Raw genomic sequence first — 21,641 nt, 5'->3', positions numbered from 1 at the left:
GTCAGAAGTGAAAGACTTTGGTGTGGACTCCAATGCATGGAGAAAATGAGAACAGAGTCCTGATTGGCCACAAAAGAGCAAGCAAGCAGGTGTCTGAGGGCTTAGTGAGGACATATTTACCTTTCAATGTGAGGCACAGATGAATATTAGCTGTGACCTGAAGTAGAGGTCACAGATGTGAGAGCAACCCTAGAAGGGATACATAATCAAAAGGTTAAAAAAAAGGCATTCAGAGAGTGTAAGTCAACATTTACCTACACAGAATGCGAGCTCAGGAGTGTCAGGGAAACTTTCTCCATCCCATGCCATTGTGCCACATTCTAGCATTCTAGAGGCAGGCACACCTTTAAGTTCTGAAAGCGTTTTTCATTTTAAAGAGCAACACAGCAACATGGTTTATGAGCATGGTTATGATGTCAGAAAGCAGAGATTCAGATCCTAGTGCACCTGGAACCACTCAGAAACCTCATGCAGCATGTTTGATTTCTTTCTACCTTGGATTCCTCCCCTGTGAAACACAGACAATGATCCACCACAGCACAAGACCCTTTGGAGATTAAATTGAGTTGATTTGAGCTAAAGAGCTTAACATCCAGTCTGGTGGGCCAGGGACACTCATGTATTTGCATTTTTTTTTTTCTTTTCCAGAGGCCCGAAGTGAAACTACCTCACAACCTCAAAGAGAAATGAAAAGATAATCAGCTCCTTTTTAAAGAGTGTCAATGGGGGCTGGTGAAGTGGTTCAAGTGGTAGTGTGACTGCTTAGCAAGCTTGAGGCCCCAAGTTCAAACTCCAGTACCACCAAAAACAAAAACAAAAAACCAACCAAACAAAAGATATATAAGGGTGTCAATGAAGAAAGCAAGCACCTGAGCAGGGATGGCGGTGATGCTGGGGCTGGGGCTGGGGGGTCGATGTGGAGGTAGGGGTGGGGAGGAAGGCTCCTAAGGCACAAGGAAAGGTCTCTAAGAGGTAAAATATCAAAAACAAAACACACCACCTTTGCATAATCTCATTTTTTTCCCTAAGACAAAAGTACTACTGGAGGCCTGGAGGACAGGACTTGACCTTGAGCATACCCAATGATTCACCTTGAGAGAAGGAAAAGGACAGAGATGGAAAGGCAAGGGAAGGCAGTGGTGGAATTTTTAAAGACTGAAAAGATTTCAATACATTCTTTTGTGAAAAGAATACAGAAAACACATCAATAATAACTCAGACCCATCAAAACCTCACCCTCCCAGACACGAATCCATTATTAACCAGCAGTCCAATCTCACCGGGTAAACATTTAAGCACCAACCATTAGAGCCTCCTTCTCTGGGTGGTTCATATTTAGGTACTAACTCAGAAGGCTGGTTTTTTTTGTTTTTTCCTAATAGAAAAACCCTACTAATTTTAATTCTATTAATGCTCTCTATATAATAGTTTAGGTATGATCTGAGTTGGGTTGTTTTTTTTTTTTCTCTTGAGGGCTTCCCTTGTTGAAAAAATATCTCACTAAAGGAGACAGTAAGTAATGTTTCAAAGTAAACATTTAAACTACTGACACATAATAGCCTCGTTAATACACTGATGATTAATTACAAATAACTAGGTATCAAGAAATTATAGAAGATCTTTCTAGTAGTAACATCTGGCCTTACCTACACCTTACATATAATCTTAAATAGTTTTATATTTCAAAATAGCTTTGGTTGCCATTCAACCTATTGGGTATGTAAGGGCACTCTATTTAGTCCATCTGGATGGATGGAAAGCCATCTAAGAGTGAAGAATCTGGCATCTCTCTACGGGAAGTTTGTTTACGTAGATAATACACATGCAAGCACACAGACCAACAGATGTTGATCCCCAAACCTATTTTGTGGGCTTGACTCTTAAATTACTTGAAATTATTGTTGGATATTACAGCAGGGATATGGAGGATCCCATAGTTGAAGTTATCTGATTCTATAAATATAGTAAGCCTACAATTTTTATCAGTAGTCACTTCCTTGTAAGTAGTTCTATCAAGAACTAAGACAGAAATACCTCACCACTGAAAGCTGAAAATATCAACTGGAAAAGCCTGGCTGGATTTCCTACTTTTTCTTCTTCTGCCTGTCCCTACTTTCGTTATGATGTCACATGAAAATATTTCCAGAAACTGGAAGGACTGGGCTGCCAAATTATAAAGCCTAAGTGCTATGCTTCATGCTCTCTTATCTATGAGTTGATACTAATGAAGGTAAGAGTCTACAGACGATCAAAGCCATGGTGACTGTTTCAGAAGAAATCTAAAATCTTAGCAGCATCCCAACTTGCTAAATCCACCATTATTTGTTCAACCCATGTCCTCTAGGGGATTCCCAAACTCACTGATCTGTGAACCTCTATTTCAAACTTCATCCCCACTTTGGATCAAAACAGATTTCTTTAAAAAATAATCATAGTGGTAAAAATAACACAAGAGCACAGTTTCTGTGCTTGTGTACTCCCCCTACATTTTCTAAAAATTCTCATTATGATTTTAAGATACTATTTTCCCAAAGAATGTGGAGAACTATTTCCCACTTAAAGCTCAGGCTCAAAAAAAGAAACAGATTGTAACTTGAGAATAGCTCAGAAATTGGGTTTGTCTTAGGGTGCTGTGAAATCAGAGCAGTCAATCTTTTAGAATCAAATTTTCCTTTTCACTTTGTGCTGGGAAGGGAAATTTGTTTGCTTCCTTTGATAAGGGATTCACAACCTACAGTGGCAGTAAATCTGGTTAAAGAAACTGTCAAAGGTTGTTTTTGTTTTGTTATTAACATTACATCATAGAATTAAATCATACCAAGTGGAAGCTTTACCCATCCCAATCACTAAATTTGGTCAAGTGAAAGTCTACAAAATTCTTAATTGAAAGCTTTTTCATCAGAATGGAAATACCTAAACATTACACTGAGGTTTATTTTTAGGAAAGCTCTCTCCTCTAAGAAAGCTTGGCTCTGAAAAGGACAAAGCCATATACTTTAAGTGTCTCTTCATAGACTCTGACAGACTGCCCAACAAACTTGCAACAGCAAAAAAAATAAAAAGTGTTTAATAACTCTCCATAAGGGAAGGATTTTTAAAAGCAATAGCACCAATCAGGTAACAAAAGACCAATCAGGTTTTCCTGAAATTTAGTATTCACAGTTGAAGCCTGGATAAGTAATTACGTTCACAGGAATGTACAGGGAGCCATCAATCCCCATTCATTCAGCCGCATTTACTGAGCCAAGAGCTCTGCTAGGCCTGAAGATATAAAAAATGAATACGACACAGCTGCCTTACTTCCAGCTAAAAGAATACTCCTAAACAAAGAGCAATGCGTTAAGTGCTGTAACCGAGGTGTGCACAAAGGGCTGGGGGCCAAAGGAAGAGGCTATAAATTCTTCCTGGGAAATCAAGCAAGTGAGGGGAGATGCAAAAGAAGGGATGGTGATATTCCCTCGTGATAAACTGGAGGTTTTCTTTACTGTGTTCTAACAAGGAAGGTGGTAATTTGAAGATGAGGAACTATTGTAATTTCAGGTGCGTGGTCTATGAGCCAGCTTCTTTTATGTTTGACACAAACTTTCATTTACAATATTCAAAGAGCAGAAAAAAATTTAAGTAAGTGTGTGATCATCTTATTCCCATGAAACACACATAATACAGAAGGGCATGAATCACTAGCATGAGTGGAACTTCAATCCCAAGTTCAAAGTGTCTTGAGACATAAATGAGTGAAATACACATTTTAGAGAATTCATATAGAATCTTAGTGCTTATGTGAAGTATCAGCTCCTCTTAAAGCAAAAAAGAAAAGCATCACCTTGATTATATCATGGTTCATACTTGTCTTTCTGTTTGTCTGTGTTTAAAAAAGGAAGAGGGTGTTGAATCAACCTCTACTTAGCATCACTTATTATGCATGCCATATTCCTACTTATAACATAGTTGTCACAAAACCTCCATTGTTCATTACACACTAGCTCCCAACTCGAGTCATTCTAATGTAAGCATGAGAAACTCCCGTCTCCTTTGGGGTGAGTTTCCAAATTCCTGTGTTAAATTGAGGTCTAATTTTCCCTGTGCCTGGTTTTCACAAGAAGGTCCATTCCACCCCATGTGCTCCTTTTCAGCTGTCAATAAACAGAGGCAGTGAATTCCCCAGGGCTTCACAAAGCTAGTTAGGCAGAGCCATTCACTCCTTCAGGAAAACAGGGCATTGATTTCAGCAAGTTCCCAGGGAGCAGCTGCAACAAAGGGATCAAAGGCCTACCTCTCTCTCCCTCCATTGCTTTCATTAGGCCCAGCCCAGACAAACAGCGACAGGTCTCCTTGAGACCAGGAGAGGGCCTGGCAGACCACCTCATGGTTCAATTCAAATTCATCCGTTTCCTACATTCCAGTGACAGTCCAGAATGCTAACCATGACAAACCAGCACAATGACCCGGCATAATATACTGCTCGCTAGTTCATCCAAGGTCAGAGGGAGAAAACAAGCACTGAGGGAAGTCCTCTACTTCTAGGGCCTGCTGAGCCTCAATGGCCCCCTGACATTCCATAAATAAACTTCTCTCTCTCACCATCCCTTTCTTTCTCTATCCTGCAACCTCACAAGTGATGGTCTCACTTAACAATCTGCAATTTCTTTCATGTCACTGTACCCAAATGATCTGGAAACTTTATTCCCAGTCTAACAGTTGTAACAGTCACAGGAGTGAGACTGCATGTGCAGCCCTTATCCGCTCAGTACTGTGTTATGGCTAAGATCTTACACCCAGCATACTCCTACTACGAGATGAATTAAAAGCTGTAATTTCTAGGGTTTCCCAAAAGGGTGATCTCCAGTGAAGGCTGCAAAGCTTAAGAGGGAGTTAAGTTTGTGTAAACTCTGCTTGCAAAATGTGAACAGAGATGGAACGGTTAGCTTATTTATTTGATCTAGGGAATAACTGTGTGTGAATAAGTTGTATATTGTGTATTTGTGCGAGTGAAAAGGGCTAGTGGAGGGGGGGTTGTTGCAAGAAGGAATCTAAGAATCTGAAACAAAAATCAGTTTTCCCTAAGTGGTTACCTATACTGAATAAGTACAATTAAAAGGTTACCAAACTCGCCATTGAATTTGGAACAGGTTCTTTGACCCAACCTTCATGAAAGCCTGTAACAAAATGCGTTCATTTTATTGTGGTACACTCCATTTCTGTCACATATCCTGAGTGAACATGGGAATAGATGCATGAAGCCTCAAAATTTCTAAACCAAAAAGAAAATAAACAATATTGGAATGAAAAGTATGGAGTGCTCATTCCTTGAAACAGAGCAAGCCTTCCTGTGTGCCAAACTATAAGCTTCAGTACTGACCTTGGGGATCACCACACATCTCCAGAGTCATCAACTTGCTGAATCCTGTCATCTTTGACTGCCAACGATGCCATTTCATAGAGCTGTTGAACAGCCCTCACAGAGAAAAGACTTGTGTTTATTTTCAAATTGGGACAGAAATAAGCTTAGATAACACAGAACTTGGCTGGGCTTGGTGGGGTGCATCTATAATCCCAGTACTTGAAAGGCTGAGGCAGGAGAATCTCAAGTTAGAATCCAGCCTAGGTGATATAGCCAGTTCAAGGTCAGCTTGTGCTATACTAGGAGACCCTGTCTCAGATGGGAGGGAGGGAGGGAGGGAGGAATGAAGGATACCTGTCAAGAACTCCTTTACAAAGTGTTGTGAAATAATTCCTCAAAACTTGTGTATCTCACTGAAGAAAGTCTCATGCATAGAATTTCTTTATATAATCACAAGTCACTCTGTGATTTAGAGGCTCTCTGGAAACTCATTAAGTTCCTCTAAACCACATTATTTTCTTTCAAAGCACTCAGAAAATGTACTAAAAAAAAATCTATGGCAAATGATCAAGTACCCCCATCAATTCATTTATACATCTTCCAGAAGCATTTACAAAGCACTTAAAAATATTAATTTATACTTCCCCACAACAATCTGAGACAGCCAGGTTTATTAATCTAGTTTTTAGTATAGAGAGACTAGGCTCAGGGAGACAGGAGATGGGGATGGACTTGCCAAAGTCAGAGAGCTAACTAGTGGGGTTAAAACTTTCTCTCTAAATTCCATGCTGCTTCCGTTTTACCTAGACACATTGTGTGTGGTATCAAGATTCACTTAAGCTCTCTTGTCATAATTATATTAAGTAATCATGATATACTTGATTTTTGAGTCCTGGTATGTTGTACAATTTCATTTAATGAGGTAGTGTTTAAAGAGTATGGACTCCACGGTAAGAAAAATCCACATTTAAATTCTACTGTTACCTTCTAATAATTTCATAAATTGAACATTAACAAACCTCAGTTTCCTCATCTATAAAAGTGGAATACTACCGCTGTGTGGAGGATTAAATTAGAGAACTTGTATAACGACCTAGACTGCGTGTATTATAAATGCTCAATAAGATTTAATCATCAATGCTGAAAATCAAATCAAGGTAAGACTTGTTAAAAGAAAAAAAATCTTCCTTTTTTGATAAAAAGACATAAAATTTAACTTTCAGTCTTAGTTTAAATGATCCCTCTAGCATTAAAAGTTTAGAATTCACACCTAGGATTTTAGGAGGACCAACTAATGAACCAGTATCAAAGTGTTATAAAAGACAAAGAAGCTACTTTACAAAATAGAAACACTAAGTGAAGTATCTTAAAACACCTATTTGAGGCAAATTCTTATTTGCTATCAAATAGCAATATAGTCTTTTCTGTACGATTTAGCTTTACTTCTTACCATTTAAACATTTCAAGTAGAAATGTATTGATAATGGGAAGAATTCTCAGACAGCACATGAAGGGAAAACACACATGGGGTGTTTGTTGTATGTAGCTAGTGCTTTAATGTTTTCAGAGAACTAATATGTATGTTATTTCATATGACCCTTACATTACTAAGGAACAACGATTAACTTTCTAGCACAAGAAAAGACTGCCAGTGGTAAGTAAATAGCAAACCTCACTTTTCTCGACTTGTCTCATTTTTTATAACACTCTATTAATGGATGGTGGTGTGCAAATCCACATACAGTGTACAGAATACTGTAAGATGGCAGAGACCCCTGAGTTTAGAAGAGTCAGAATGGCTTTGGAGAGGAGGTGACACTTACTCAACCTTTTAGCTAGTACAGGAATACTTCTGGAATATTCCCTGTGCTTGACTTTTACATTTTTCTGAATCCAGAATATGATTCAATGATATAGTTCATTACTATTTTTGTTCACTTGCAAACTTAAATGGACCCTTCCCCCCTTTTTAAAATTCATCCAAGGCAGGAATTTGAGGCAACTATTTGTAAAGTTTCTGCTCATTCTTATGTTGTACTATCTACTTTACAAGGTATCATTTTAAATGTAAACATTAGTCTATAAATTGTTAATACTGAGTAATAATTTTTCTTTACTGCCACTTATCTCAGAAATGAATAGTCGGAAAGACCCTTGAGAACACGCAGGAAACATGTTTTACTAAAGAAATAGTGGAGGAACAGAGAAGAGAATGGAAATATAATGCAGGGGAGAAACTTGTTCAAAGTATACTGTACACATATATGGAATTATCACAATGAAACACCCTCATATTATTCATGTATGCTAATTAAAAAATAAAAAATTTTTAAATAAAAATGGCCTATGACTGGAAAGTATGATGCAGTACTGTTTCTTATGAAGAATTACCTCTTTGTAACCATTCGAGTTTGGACTTCAACAATATAAAAACAAATATGTTTTTAAATGAAAGAAATTCAGGTATTTGAAGACACCTATGGCAACCCCTTACACTGAGTCACTGAGGTCTTTCTTTTCTAAGATGAGCATGTAATGCTATGAATTTCCCTCCAAGTACTGCAATAGTTGCTTCTTAGTTATTCGAAAATATTTTCATTTTCATTTAGTTCAGAAAGATTTCTAATTTCCTTCCTTAAAAAAAAATTGGCTACTTTTTAGAGTAGTTTTAGGTTCACAGCAAAACTGAGCTAAAGACACAGAGATTTTCATTTATTCCTTGCCTCACATGAGGATGGCCCTACATTATCAACATTCCCCACCAGAATGGCCCTTTTTTTTTTTTTATACAGCTGATGAACCTAAATTCACACATTATTATCATTCTAACTCCATAGTTTACACTGGGGTTCACTCTTGGTGGTGTACATTTTGAATTTGGACAAACTTATGACAGATATCCATCATTACAGTATCATACAGGTTTTGTATTGCTTTGAAACAGTATTGCTATTTAGCCTATGCTAGCCTCCAACTCTTGATCCTCCTGCATTGATTACAGGTATCTACTATCACACCTGGCTTCCAGAGAAGTTTTGCTGCTCTAAAATTCCTGTGTTCCACCTAGTCATCCATCCTCCTCACTAACCCAGGCCACAACTAACCATTTCACTGTTTCCACCATTTTGCCTTTTCTAGAATGTCAGCCATGACAGCTGGTACCCTATAGTATGTAGCCTTTCTAGATTGGTTTCCTTGACTTATTCTTGTTCATTTAATTTTCTTCCATTTCTTTCCATAGCTTGATATCTCATTTCAGTGCTAGCTGATTTTTATTTTTTTGTCCCATGGTTATTTGGCAAAATTCACAACCATCTGGGTCTGCTATTTTCTTTTCTGAAAGGTGTTGGTTTGATTTCTTTAATAAATTTAGGTCATCTATTCCTCCTTGAGTTTTGATAAATGTAAACATATTTCAAAGAATTGGTCTATTTCTTCTATTTTATCAAATTTATGGGCAAGAGGTTCTAAGACTATATTTTATGTTCTTTTAATTTTATTAAAATGTTTTTAATAATTTAGAATGTGTCCTTAGGTTATTTGTAAATGTGTATAGAAATTTTTTTATTGGAGAGATAAACTCATTAAGTTTCTATAAACAAAATTATTTTTGGTTTAAAACCAAAGATAGATAAACACTTAAGGGTATGTCCTCTTAATGAACTTACCACTTTATCATTATGAAATAACCCTGTTTATCTGCTAATGTTCATTGCTGTAATTTCTACTTTGTTGGATATGATACAGCCACAGCAGACTTTTTGAAAATTAGAGCTAGCATGCTACAGTATTTTTCATCCTTTAACTTACCTATGTCTTGTAACTTTTTTGATATTTTAGTGGTTGCTTGAGTTTATAGCTATATACTTTAACTTACCATGGTGTAAGTTCAAGGGATATTATGTCACTGCACATAGATAGTATGAAAACTTTATGATATATTATTTCTACTTTTCTTTTCTTGACTTGTGTAATTATTGATGTACCTTTTACTTTTATGTGGTATAAACGCCATATTATTATTATTTTTGTTTAAATGATCAATTATCTTTTTAAAAAGATTTAAAATAATAATAATGGAAATGGTTGCCATTTCTGGTGCTCTTTACTTCTATTTGATATTATCTTCCTTTTTCCTTAAGGAGTTCATTATGTATACCATGGGTCTTCTGGTTGAACTCTTTTGGGTTACCTATGTCTGAAAGTCTCTATTTCACCATCTTTTTTTGAAAGATATTTTCACAGTTACAGATTTTTAGGTTGACAGTTTAAGTACTTTAGAGGTGTTGTTCCACTGTTTTCTGGATTGCATTGCCAAGAGGAGAAGTCTGCTGTCATTCTTATCTTTGTTCTGCTCTAAATGTGTAGTCCCTTTTTTTCCCCCATACTTAAACCTTTTTTTTTTTTTTTTTAAATCACTGGTACCTGCTAGATTTTCTACCACCTTGTGCTATAGTTATTTTTCAGATAGGATCTCACTTTTTTTGCCTGGGCCAGTCTGAACTACGATCCTCCTACCTAATGCCTTCCACATAGCTGGGATGATAGGCACACACCAGCAAGCCCAATTTATTGACTGAGATAAAGTGCCTGCATTGTCCTTGAACTATAACCCTCCTGATCTGCTCCCAAGTAGCTGAGATTACATGTATGTAATGTAATCTCAAATTTTGGGGTTTTGGACTTACTTAGTATTCATTGAGCTTCTTAGATTTGTAGGTTTATTATTTCCATCCAGTTTGGCAAATTTGCAATCTTATTTTCTTAAGTATTTCTGTCCCATCCTTCCTTTGGAGACTCCAATCATATATATGATATTTTTTCAGGTATTTGAAGTTGTCACACAGCTTACTGAAATTGTACTCATTTTGTTCCTTTCTGATTTTCATTTGGTATAATTTCTATTTCACATTTTCAACTTCACAACTACTTCTTTCTGTGATGTCCTATCCAGTGTTTTTTTCATCTCGGATATTTATGTCATCTTTAAAAGTATAAGGAGTTCAATTTAAGTCTTTTTTTTTTCTTACTTCCATCTTTACTTAACAAGCTTATATTTTCCTCTACCATCCTGAGCATATGGGAAATACTAATAAATGTTTTAATACCCTTATTAAATGTTTACTTATTGAATTTTTATGATTGCATTAAATCAGTTAATTAAGTTTATGTTATCTTCCTTTATTAAATCTGTCATTTTTGTGTCTGTTTCTATTGATTGATTTTTCTCTTCATATTGAATTTATCTTTACATGTCTGGTAAATTTTGACTGAATGTTAGAATTGTATACTTTATTGGGTACTGGATTTTTAAAAATTTATTTAAATATCCTTAAACTTTGTTCTGAGATGCAATTAAGCTGAAACATTTGATCCTTTAAGCCAAGAGTTTACACCTATAGCCCAAAGACCAAATCTGGTCCACTGCCTACTTCAGTAAATAAAATTTTATTAGAATACAGCCACCTCCATTTATATTTTATCTTTGGCTGTTTTTCATAGTATAATGACAGAAGTGCATAGTTATAACAGAGACCACATGGCCCACAACCCAAAGATATTTTTCATCTGGCCCTTTGCAGAAGGTTTTATGACCCTTCTTGCTAGCTTACTTTTAATGTTTTTTAGGCAGGATCAGAGCAGCCTAAAGACTAGGTCTAGTTTTTCCTAAAGACTAGATGAGGCACTTCTTATCTGAGTACTGCACCCAACACCTATTCTATTACAAGGTGTTTCCACTCTGAATAGTTGGGGGAGGGGTGTGCATTTTTCTCAGCCCCAGGTGAGCTCCTTTCTTCTTTCCTGAGGCTCTTTTCTCAGCCTCGGGTAGTTCTCTTACACAGACGCACCAAGGAAATCCAACTATCACTGTGTGTGCAACTCTCTCTTCTCTATTACTCTCTTTCAAATTCTAGTTGCCTCAGCCTCCCTGAATTCCTAATTCTATCACCTCAATTGAGGATATCCACCAGGCTTGAGCTCAGCTTTTTTGCACTGCAGTCAAGGCAAAATCACTTGTTTTCCTTCTTTTAGGGTTCACTGTTTTGTGCCACTTACCCAATATCTGAACACCTTTGTTGCATATATTTTATAGGGAATTGGGGGGGTAGTAGTGGAGCTGTCTCATGCAGAAGAGTAAGTCCTGCTCTTATTCCTACATCATAGCAGAAAACAGACATCCTCAGGATGAGTTCCAATCCCATGTATTTGCATTTTTGCTATTAATTTACAAAGAAATTTCCCCAGATTGAGTTGTTACCCATCAAGAGAAGAGAACATTTGACAATCCTTTCCCCCAAAACCCACTTTCCAATTTTTGTGGGCTATACCCTAAGACATGGAATCCAAATGATAATAAAGCCCTCTTCCCTTTTTTGATGTTGGTGGTGATACTAAAATTTGAACTTAGGGCCTCATGCCTCCTAGGCAAACACTCTACTACTTGAGCCACACCTCCAGCCTTTTTGGTTTTAGTCTTCCATGTAGCTGGAATTAGACATTAACCACCACATACCATTTGTTTTTTGTCTTGTTTTGTTTGGGGTTTGAACTCAGGGCCTCATGCTTGCTAGGCAGGTGCTCTACCACTTGAGTCACTCCACCAGCTCTTTTCTGTGTTCAGTATTTTTGAGATAGGGTCTCATGAACTATTTCCCTGGGCTGGCTTCAAACCACAATTCTCCTGACTTCTACCTCCTGAGTAGCTAGGATTATAGACATGAACCATCAACATCGGCACATCTTGTTTTTTTGAGATAGGGCCTAACTTTTTTTTTTTTTTTTTTTTTGCCTAGACTGGCCTTGACAGTAATCCTCCCAGCTCCACCTCCCATATAGGTGATATTGCAGGCATGTACCATCATACCTGGCCATAAATGTTTTTAAAAAACATTTTATTTTTCATTCAAACAGAATTTACTGCGCAATTGTTTTAACTTGTTTTCCTAGTGCTGTTCTAAGTTCTGGAGATTCACCAGTGTAAATAAAACACCCTAGAATCCCTAGTACTGTAGAGCTCAACTTTGGATGAAAGGGAGACAAAATATATGTCAGATGGTGATTATAAAAATAACGAAGGGATAGAAATTGGTAGAAGGGTACATCTACAGATGTACTCTTGTGTGATTAGAGAAGATGGAGTGTGGGAGAAGAAGGTAAAAAAATGGATATGTCTACTTACAAAGTCAATGATGCTGGGTAAGACCAAGAAGGAGCAATCTGCAAACGAACAAACGTTATCCATTAGTTTTACATGAGAGCACTGCATTTGTCAGTAGCACTTTGAGATTGTTGCAGATTCATATGAGGTGTTAGGAGGGCCTTTGCTCAGTTTCCCTAACAGCAACAGTTCACAAAGCTGTGTTACAATGTCATAAGCAGCTTATTTACATTAACACGATCTGGGGTCTCTTGAGATTTCCCCAGTTGAATCCTCTGTGCATGTTTACTTCTACATAATTTTATCACACACGTGAACTCACATCTCTACCACCATAGTCAGTCATATCCTGAACCAGGGTTCCACATGTTGCTCTTCCAGGGTCACAGGCACCTGCTCCATCAGAGCCCTTCGCACCTAAATCCCTTCCACATCTATTTTAACATTAAAATAACATCCATTTACAAACAGGAAGTATTTTACTCATTGGTCAAAAGAGACCAAGTTATGTGTCAAGTGATGAATAAGGAATTCTACCTTTCTGCATTAAAGAATGGGTTTCAGTTTAAGAAACAAATCTTCTAAAAAGAAGTTTCTTCTCATTATTACCACAGCATAGACCACTCACTTCAAAAATCACAAGGTGGAAGGTAAAACAGTGAGACATGTTGTCTGTACTCACATTCTGTATTTTCAACATTCCACTGAAAAACCTGAGTGCTGACCATAAGACTATCTATGCATACCTATATAGGGATAGACATTTGTCATTTAGTCCTTAAGACAGCATTATCACTCATTTGACCCAGGAGCAAACTAAGGCACCAAGAGGTTTTTTTTGTTTTTTTTTTTTTTCATTTTTCTTTTATTATTCATATGTGCATACAAGGCTTGGTTCATTTCTCCCCCCTGCCCCCACCCCCTCCCTTACCACCCACTCCACCCCCTCCCGCTCCCCCCCCTCAATACCCAGCAGAAACTATTTTGCCCTTATCTCTAATTTTGTTGTAGAGAGAGTATAAGCAATAATAGGAAGGAACAAGGGGTTTTGCTGGTTGAGATAAGGATAGCTATACAGGGCATTGACTCACATTGATTTCCTGTGAGTGTGTGTTACCTTCTAGGTTAATTCTTTTTGATCTAACCTTTTCTCTAGTACCTGGTCCCCTTTTCCTATTGGCCTCAGTTGCTTTTAAGGTATCTGCTTTAGTTTCTCTGCGTTAAGGGCAACAAATGCTAGCTAGTTTTTTAGGTGTCTTACCTATCCTCACCCCTCCCTTGTAGGCACCAAGAGGTTTTAATAAATTAGCTAAGGTCACACTTCTGGCAAGTTGACAAATCCTGGTAACTGGAACCAAATTCTTAGGATCCATACTATTCTATCTCTCAAACCAACCAACCAGAATAAAACCAAGATAGGGTGTTATCTATTGCTACCACAAATCACCTGATTGTTGGCAGATTTCATTTTAATATATAGAAAGTGAGAAAAGAGAATGCCCAAAATAATGATTTAGGGGTTTGGTTTTGTTTTGAGACAGGATCTCACTACATAGCCCAGGCTGGCCTCAAACTCATGCTTCTCCTGCCTCCACATCTCACTGGTATTACAGGTGTTTTACCACCACACACAGCCCAAAACAAATGATTTACAAAATGGACATAGTTTTTTATTCAAACAAGAAATGATGGAAAATTACCAAACACAAAGGCTGGAACACATGGGAAGAACTGTATCCAAGAGCAAACTGTTCGCCAGCCCTCAATTTTCAACAGATGCTACTGATTGTCAAGCAGCACTTTAACATGGCCAGGATTATTCTTGAGAAAGCCTATTAAACTGGGCAAAGATGACGATGGAAGAACTTAAATCTTCAGTCATCAATAACAGCTACAAAATTAGGCTCCTCAGCCAATAGAGACATCTAAAAGTGTGAAGAATATGATGTCAAGATAACAACTTATTAGCTAGCTCTCTGTAGGTTTATTAGCTAAATGATACAGCATTAATACTGAGAATTAGTATTTTCTTCTGCAAAACCACATGACACATTTCTGAATAGTTGTGACAGTTTTACCAATCATTCAACAATGCTTACAAGATGCCTACTCAGTAAGCCACTGCTGTGCTGCTCCAAATACTCTGGCTAGGCTTTCTTTACAGTGCTAATTTTACAGATGTCTCCTGGATGATCTAAGGTCAAGAGACAGGCAGGAGAGAAGAATGCATTATTAGCATTGTTTGGCATGCATATAACCAAGTTATACATAGGAACTAGGGAAATGGAGTGCTAACGTTCCCCTTCCACATGAAGCCACTTGTCATTCCTGTCATTAAGGGATGAAGTGCACTCTACCTCATTAACATTTAAAATGTATAAGAAGTTTTATAATGCTTAGAATTTAAGCAATTTCTAGAAAAGGCCATTAATTTAACTAAACTTTATGATCTTTCCTGGTTCCTAAAAACTCACATTTTCTTAAGGGTGAGAATGTAGAGGATGGGGTGAGGAAGTCCCTCTCTGAGTTTTCAGATAACACCCCATGATGCCAGACATCCAGGATGGACCAGAATGACAGACTTGGGGGACAATGCTACAGTACCCCTTTCAAAGATCCCAAAGCCAAGATTTGTATAAGCATTATTATCTCAAAAATACTATGGTTTTCTTGGGTAAATATAAAGGAGATAGCAAAATTAGTTTTTTTCTGAAAGCTCTGTCTCTAAAAACTGGGATAAAATGGATTTCAAGGTTCTAAGCAAAAAGAAAAACCAAAATTTCTTCATAAGCCACATTTGTCTTGGATTCTTCTAAGGAACAAAATATTCAATACCCCATTTCCATTAAACATGACTAGTTTCTCATATCCTTCTTTTTAAAAGCACATTTTTTTTTTGTTTAGAGTAAGCTTTCTCCATACATACCAACTAAAAACTGAGAACCCCTTTTCCCATTGTCAATGAAATGTCTCAAATAAGTGCTGAAAAATAGCAGTGTCCCTCTCTGTGACAGTCACCTAGTGATATTCACCATGGCTAATCATTTTAAAACATTTCACAAGCCAACTGAACTTTTCATGTTTGTTTTGTTTGGATGCTACCTCAGTATATGACATTTATGTTGATGTCACTGCTCTTTGTTAACTGGTAAATTCTTAAAAGACAAGAACCATACCTAGGCAACTAAGTTTACAAAGAATAGCCATGCATAACCATCCAAGGAATGTTTTTAGTAATGATGAGCATAGTCACTGTAAAGACAAAAGTGGGTTGGCTCTTCTTCGCCAGAAGCTGTGGTTTCCAAGAACCTGGACCCTGACATAAGGAAGGAACCAAGGTCCTCACTGAAAGGCAGGCCCCATCAGCAGCAGCTAGTGTGGGCGCTTAACTTTTGATTTTGTTTACCCTATTAATTCACATTAAAGGGATTTAAAACTCAGGATATAAACAACTGATGATGACCATCTTAGTCAGTTCAGACTGTACTAATGAAGCACCATGGTCTGGCTGGTTCAAGCAACATTTATGTCTCACAGTTATAGAAGCTGGAAGTCCAAGATCACAGTGCAAAACGGTAGAATTCTGGTGAGGATCCTCTTCTGGACTGCAGACTTCAGTCTTCTGTATCTTCAAATAGCACAAGAAGTGCTATTCTTAGCCTCTTCTTATGAGGGCACTAATTCCATTCATGAGAGCTCCATCCTTGTTACCTAATTACTTCCCAAAGGCCCCACCCCAAAGTACCATCACACGAAGAGTAGAGTTTCAACATATTATTTTGGGGGAAACACAAAGGCTTAGTCCATTAAAGTTCTTAAAACAGACATGAAAACAATTCAAGCTTTTTTGAGATACCTTAAAGCTTGCAAAATCTCGCATCAAAAAAAAGCAAGGGAAAAGTCTGAATGTATGTACATACATGTGAACATATGCATGCACACACACACTCTTACTCTCTAGTTCAGATTCACCTGGACTCTAGAGACTGCACAACAAATTCGCATTTCCCCACCCTGTGGTCATCTCCCATCTCCTGTCCTGTCTTCTAATTGTCATCCCCAGTCCTAATACTTATGCATCTATCCTTCTGCTAACATCCTCACTTCATCCTTCACTGTAAAACTAAAGCTACTGGATAGGCTTCTTATGCTTATCCCACACTGCCCTGTTCTACAGGTGCAGACTACAAGAATTCCATATGCAAACAAAATTCTTAGGTAACGAGGTAAGTTTATCAAGGAAAGGTAGAGTGCATTTTAGATTTCATTTGTTAGCTTAATTTATAACTTTTAAATATTTAGATAATATGGCAAATGTCTTTGCTTATATTTCTGGGTGAATCTACCCCACTTATAGTGGGGCAAGGGCATTGACTAGTTCTAGGCTCTTCATAGACAGCACTGGTACAAGACCATTCAACATTCTCTTCCCCGACCATGGCAACCAAGAAAGCTAAATATTCCAGAAAGTGTACAATACATCTACAGATAGTGGTGCACCCATAGGCTGGAGTCTCTGACTATGTGAGGCAAATCCACCATGGGTATTTAGTAAGAGCAAAAATATTAACTTTCCGAGTGAAGACACTGAGATTTGAGGGTGGCTTGTTAGTACAGAATGACATTAGCCCATCCTGACTATATAGAAATTGGTGCCATAAGTAGGTCATTGTTTAGCAAAACCCTAAAATATATATAACCTTGGTTTGGTGGTCAGGAAGCAATGAGTAAACTGATCTTAAGAGCCAGAAAGACGATGATGTATTTTATAAGGTAGCAATGTGTTTGTCAAAACATTTGTCTCTAGTACCTGGGGAGGCAGATCTATTGCCTTTTGATCTTGTGGCTCTAAGAGAAGAGGTAAGAAAACAAAACATTGTAAATGTCCATTGACTGTTATTGGCTTCCTCTGGCAAGGCATTTCAAGAAAGACATGAGCATAGAAAAGAACTATCTGGTCTTCAAGGAATGAGGGGAATGGGGAGACTGTAGACACTTTAGATTTTATTATGTTACAAGAACTAACTTTACTAAATCTTCAACCCCCACACTAACAGTTAAAGAGAAGTCTGTGAAGGACATAAGCCCTGGAAAATGTGGCTGTTGTTGTTAAATTAAATTGCCCCAGGGCAAGGATAGATAACATATCCACTAAATTGTTCCTGTATATCCATAAGGCAGAGGGAAAAGATCAGATTTTTCCAGATAACTTCCTTTAGCAGCATATCTGAGAAGCAGGTCTCAAGACAAAAGACAAAATTAGAGATATGCTTATTAGCACATAGAAATGTCTGGAAACCTGCAGGGCACAGGTGGTTCACACTTGTCATCCTAGTTACTCAGGAGGCAGAGATCAGGAGAATAGAGGTTCAAAGCCAGCCCCAGCAAATAGTTCTTGAGATCCTATCTCAAAAATACCCACCACAAAAACAGGGCTGGTGGAGTGGCTCAAGCAGTAATATGCCTGCTTAGCAAGTGTGAGGCCCCGAGTTCAAACCCCAATACTGCCAAAAAAAAAAAAAAAAAAGGAAAAAGGGAGAGAGAAGAAATGTTTGCAAACATAAAAAATCTTCCAAACTTTGGAGAATACTGTGCTGCCAAAGACAAAAAGAGTCTCAGTTGAAGTGTTAAAACAGTCCCTATGGCCTCAACCTTCTACACAAGGGAAGTGAGCAGAACGAATCACTCAGTTCTCAAGTGGAGAAAATTCTCTAACAACCACATTGAATAGGAAGGAAGAATCAAGTCCTAATTGAGAAATATTTTGCTCCCCCAGGGTGTCATGTTTCAGAATTGCTGTGGATCAGTGAGTGACTCTCTAAGAGTGTACTGGTGAAATTTATAATGTATTATATTATAAAGACTAGGTTTACATTTGTGATATTTTAATAATCTTAAGAGAGATGTCTGAAAAAATCAGTAATTTTCCTATACATTACAGATTAAAACCTCCCAGTGAATGGCATGTCTATATGTTCTGCATCATGTCCTCCGAGAATACAAGCGTATTTCCTCAGTGTTCAAAAAGCAATTTTCTAGATTGCAGGTTTAAACATTTCTTTAAATGCAACAAGGTATTACCCTTAAAGCATATGACATCGCCATCACACTTTTACAGAAGTGTGGACAGATTAACAAAACAGCTCTACTTCACCCTCAAAATCTCAAGCAGGAGCTAAGCTAGTGGCATTACAAATATGATGATATTACTCTTACAAAAGATGACAGGGAATGAGTCAGCAGCGTGGACACTAAAGCAGCCTCTATGCAGTTTTACCACTGCCCCCTAGAAAACTTACTGTTACAGATTAACTGTGTACCCCAATATTCACAGGTTGATGCCTCAACCCCAGTGTGATGGTTACGCAGAGACAGGGCCATTAGAGTATTAAGGTTAGAGAGGTTGTAAGGGTACAGCCCTAATCCAATGAATGAGTGTCTCATAAGCAGAAGAGGAAATGACAGATGAAGAAATGATGTGATTTCTTTCTCTCTCCATAACACACACACACACACACACACACACACACACACACACACACACACACACACACACACACACACACACAGGAAAGGCCGTATGAAGACAGATGACAGGGTGCCAGAGAGTCCTCTCCAGAAACTGAATTTGTTGACACCCTGATCACAGACTCTGAACCCCCTCCAGAACTGTGAAAAATAAATTTCTGTTGTTTAAGCCACCCCGTCTGTAGTAACATGGCAGCCCTAGTTGACTGAGACACTCATCATGCAGTCTCCCTTAAAGCAATGCAATAACAGGGCTGAGCTCATAACTAAGGAGTTAGAATCACAAATCATTGTTACGAGCAGCAGTGCCATGGAAAAACAAGATACAACAACCCCAAGTTTCTATGCTAACTCGAAGGGTAAAGTTAGCATTAAATTCTCATCAAAATGAGTACAAATGGTATATTAAATCATATGCAACTATAATAAGGCCCTTCCATGCTTTTCAACACAATTCCTAGGATACAACTGATACAATATAAATAGGCTAATGCTAACAAACATCTTTAATGTTTTTGAAATTCCTTTACAAATTAATGATTTGGTAAAAGTTCAGGTACACAGCTAAATGATCTCACCAGATTTTTTGCTTTTGTTGCTTTGTTTAAGACAGAGATTTGCCCAGGCTGTATGTAGCCCAGGCTGGCCTTGAATTCTCAATCCTCCTGCCTCTGCCTCCCAAATGCTGGGATTGCAGGCATGGACCACCACACCTGGCTCAAAAGATCATTATTATTTTATTCACACATATTAATTGTACAAAGGGGTTTCACCGTGATATTTCCATATATGCATATAATGTACTTGGATCAAATTCACTCCCTCTTTATTGCTCTGTCTTATCCTCCTTTACCCCTTTTAAAAACAATTTCAATGAAATTTCATTATTCTATTTTCATATATGCATATAAAATACTTTGCCCATAATTCCCACCACCCTTTCCTTTCTCCCTCCCACTGGTTCCTTTCCCTAAACAATCCCCTTATTTTCAGTGAGTCTTCTTTCTCACTGGATATACTTCTGGATATTAAAAAAAAAAAAGACAATTTTATAGCTCCAAATAAATTGAGAGATAAGGGAATGCTAGTGACAACTGTTGGCTCTGTCATTACCTTTGATGTAATGGTAAAAGTCACAGGTCTGACAGCTTCACAGTGTATGCCCCTATTCAAGCACATTAAGTTGCACGTATGAAATAACCACAGCTCTTATATGTCAATCAGCTCTCAGTAAAGTGGTTATTTAAAAGAAAAGTATCACAATCATCATTTTTTTAACCAAAGTCCTACAAAGCCTGGAGTGGCACTCCACCATGTCAAAGCATCTAACTGTCCCAATGCGGTAACAATGCAGAGGCACTTTGTCTTCTCCCACCAGGCCGAGACGACACCTTGATGACTAGGTATCAGACTATCACTCTTTAGAAGAAAGTGACAAATATTGGGTTATCAGAACAGACTCCTAAAAACATTCAAAACTGCTTAGAGATTTGCTAAAAGACACTATGGCAAAAATGTAGAAACAGAATAGGAAGAAAAGGGGGAAGTTGGGTGGTAAGTATAGCTCAGTGGTACAGCACTTGCCTAGCATGTGCAGGGTCCTGGGTTCAAGCATCAGCAGTGCAAAAATAAATTACAAATTTTAAAAATAAATACCAAGCAATGCATGGGTAAATTGGTTTGTCTAAACCCCCAAATAAGCTCAATTCAGAACATTTAAACCTTATGCATTAGCACTGATATAAAACTTATAAGGAAAATCTAAAGGGAAGTAGGAGCCCACCAGCTAGTCCATACATACAACCAGCATGGTCACTGAGGTGAAAAGTCCAGTAAAACCCTGGCAAGGATAGCAAAGCAATTTCGGTGTTTGTTTTACCATAAATACTTTTATTCAGTGATTTCATTTATTAGCTATTTATTTTTAGCAGTAAGGCATAGACAAGTAAGGGCTTTTGAATGAGACAAACCAGTTTTGCCACTTACTAACTATATGGTGTTGGGCAAGTTGCTTAATCTCTTTGATAAGGAGTTTCCTCATAATTTAAAACAGAGATAATAATACTTACTTTGCAAAATTGTAGCACAATTATAGCAGGTACTTAATAGTGGTTGCTATTTAGCAATAGCTCTTTATATGCAAAGTACCATGCTAGGCATTTGACTGCATCTTCAAGAACCTGACAATCTGGAAATGGTATTTAGATAAAAAGATTGGCAGTGAAAGGTAAGAATTTAACAAGAGCTATAGATCACAAATTATAGGATTCCAATCTAGCAAGAAGAATGTAATGTATCCTCCGAACAAAGCCTGGAAATTTTCTGGTTGAAAATTAGCTGGGATGAATGTATTTAGGGCAGAGGAAAAGGCATGAATGAGGATGGTCACACAGAGTTTGTGCTATGGTGGTGAGATTGCTGCCTTCCAAGAATACAGCCACAAGCACAGTAGAATGAATCTTCGGGATGGGTAACAGTTTAGGACCACCTGACTACCAGACTCTTAGGAATGACAGTAAAGCAAGCTGAGAACAGACAAACAGACCACTGTCAGGCTAAGAAGCCAAGGACTTTTCTCAGTGCAAGAATGCCACTGAAGAATTCTTAGAAGTG

The 21,641-nt window shown here is 37.7% G+C and overlaps 1 protein-coding gene across 7 annotated transcripts in view; it reads right to left on the bottom strand.

Moving 5' to 3' along the window:
- Plagl1 (PLAG1 like zinc finger 1) overlaps positions 1–21,641 on the bottom strand; it is a 90,543-nt gene that overhangs the window by 25,909 nt on the left and 42,993 nt on the right. For 5 of the 7 annotated variants that reach the window (XM_074072818.1, XM_074072812.1, XM_074072851.1 and 2 more), the window contains 2 exons: positions 12,522–12,559; positions 121–189 (listed from right to left, as the gene is read on the bottom strand). The gene's annotated coding sequence lies outside the window, so the exon portion shown is untranslated. The remainder of the gene's footprint in view (positions 1–120; positions 190–12,521; positions 12,560–21,641) is intronic. The other 2 variants (XM_074072838.1, XM_074072824.1) reach the window with 1 other exon arrangement.

The sequence above is a fragment of the Castor canadensis genome, chromosome 1, assembly GCF_047511655.1.
Source record: "Castor canadensis chromosome 1, mCasCan1.hap1v2, whole genome shotgun sequence".
Taxonomy (NCBI): Eukaryota; Metazoa; Chordata; class Mammalia; order Rodentia; family Castoridae; genus Castor; species Castor canadensis.
This window is presented reverse-complemented; position numbering and strand designations above follow the sequence as displayed.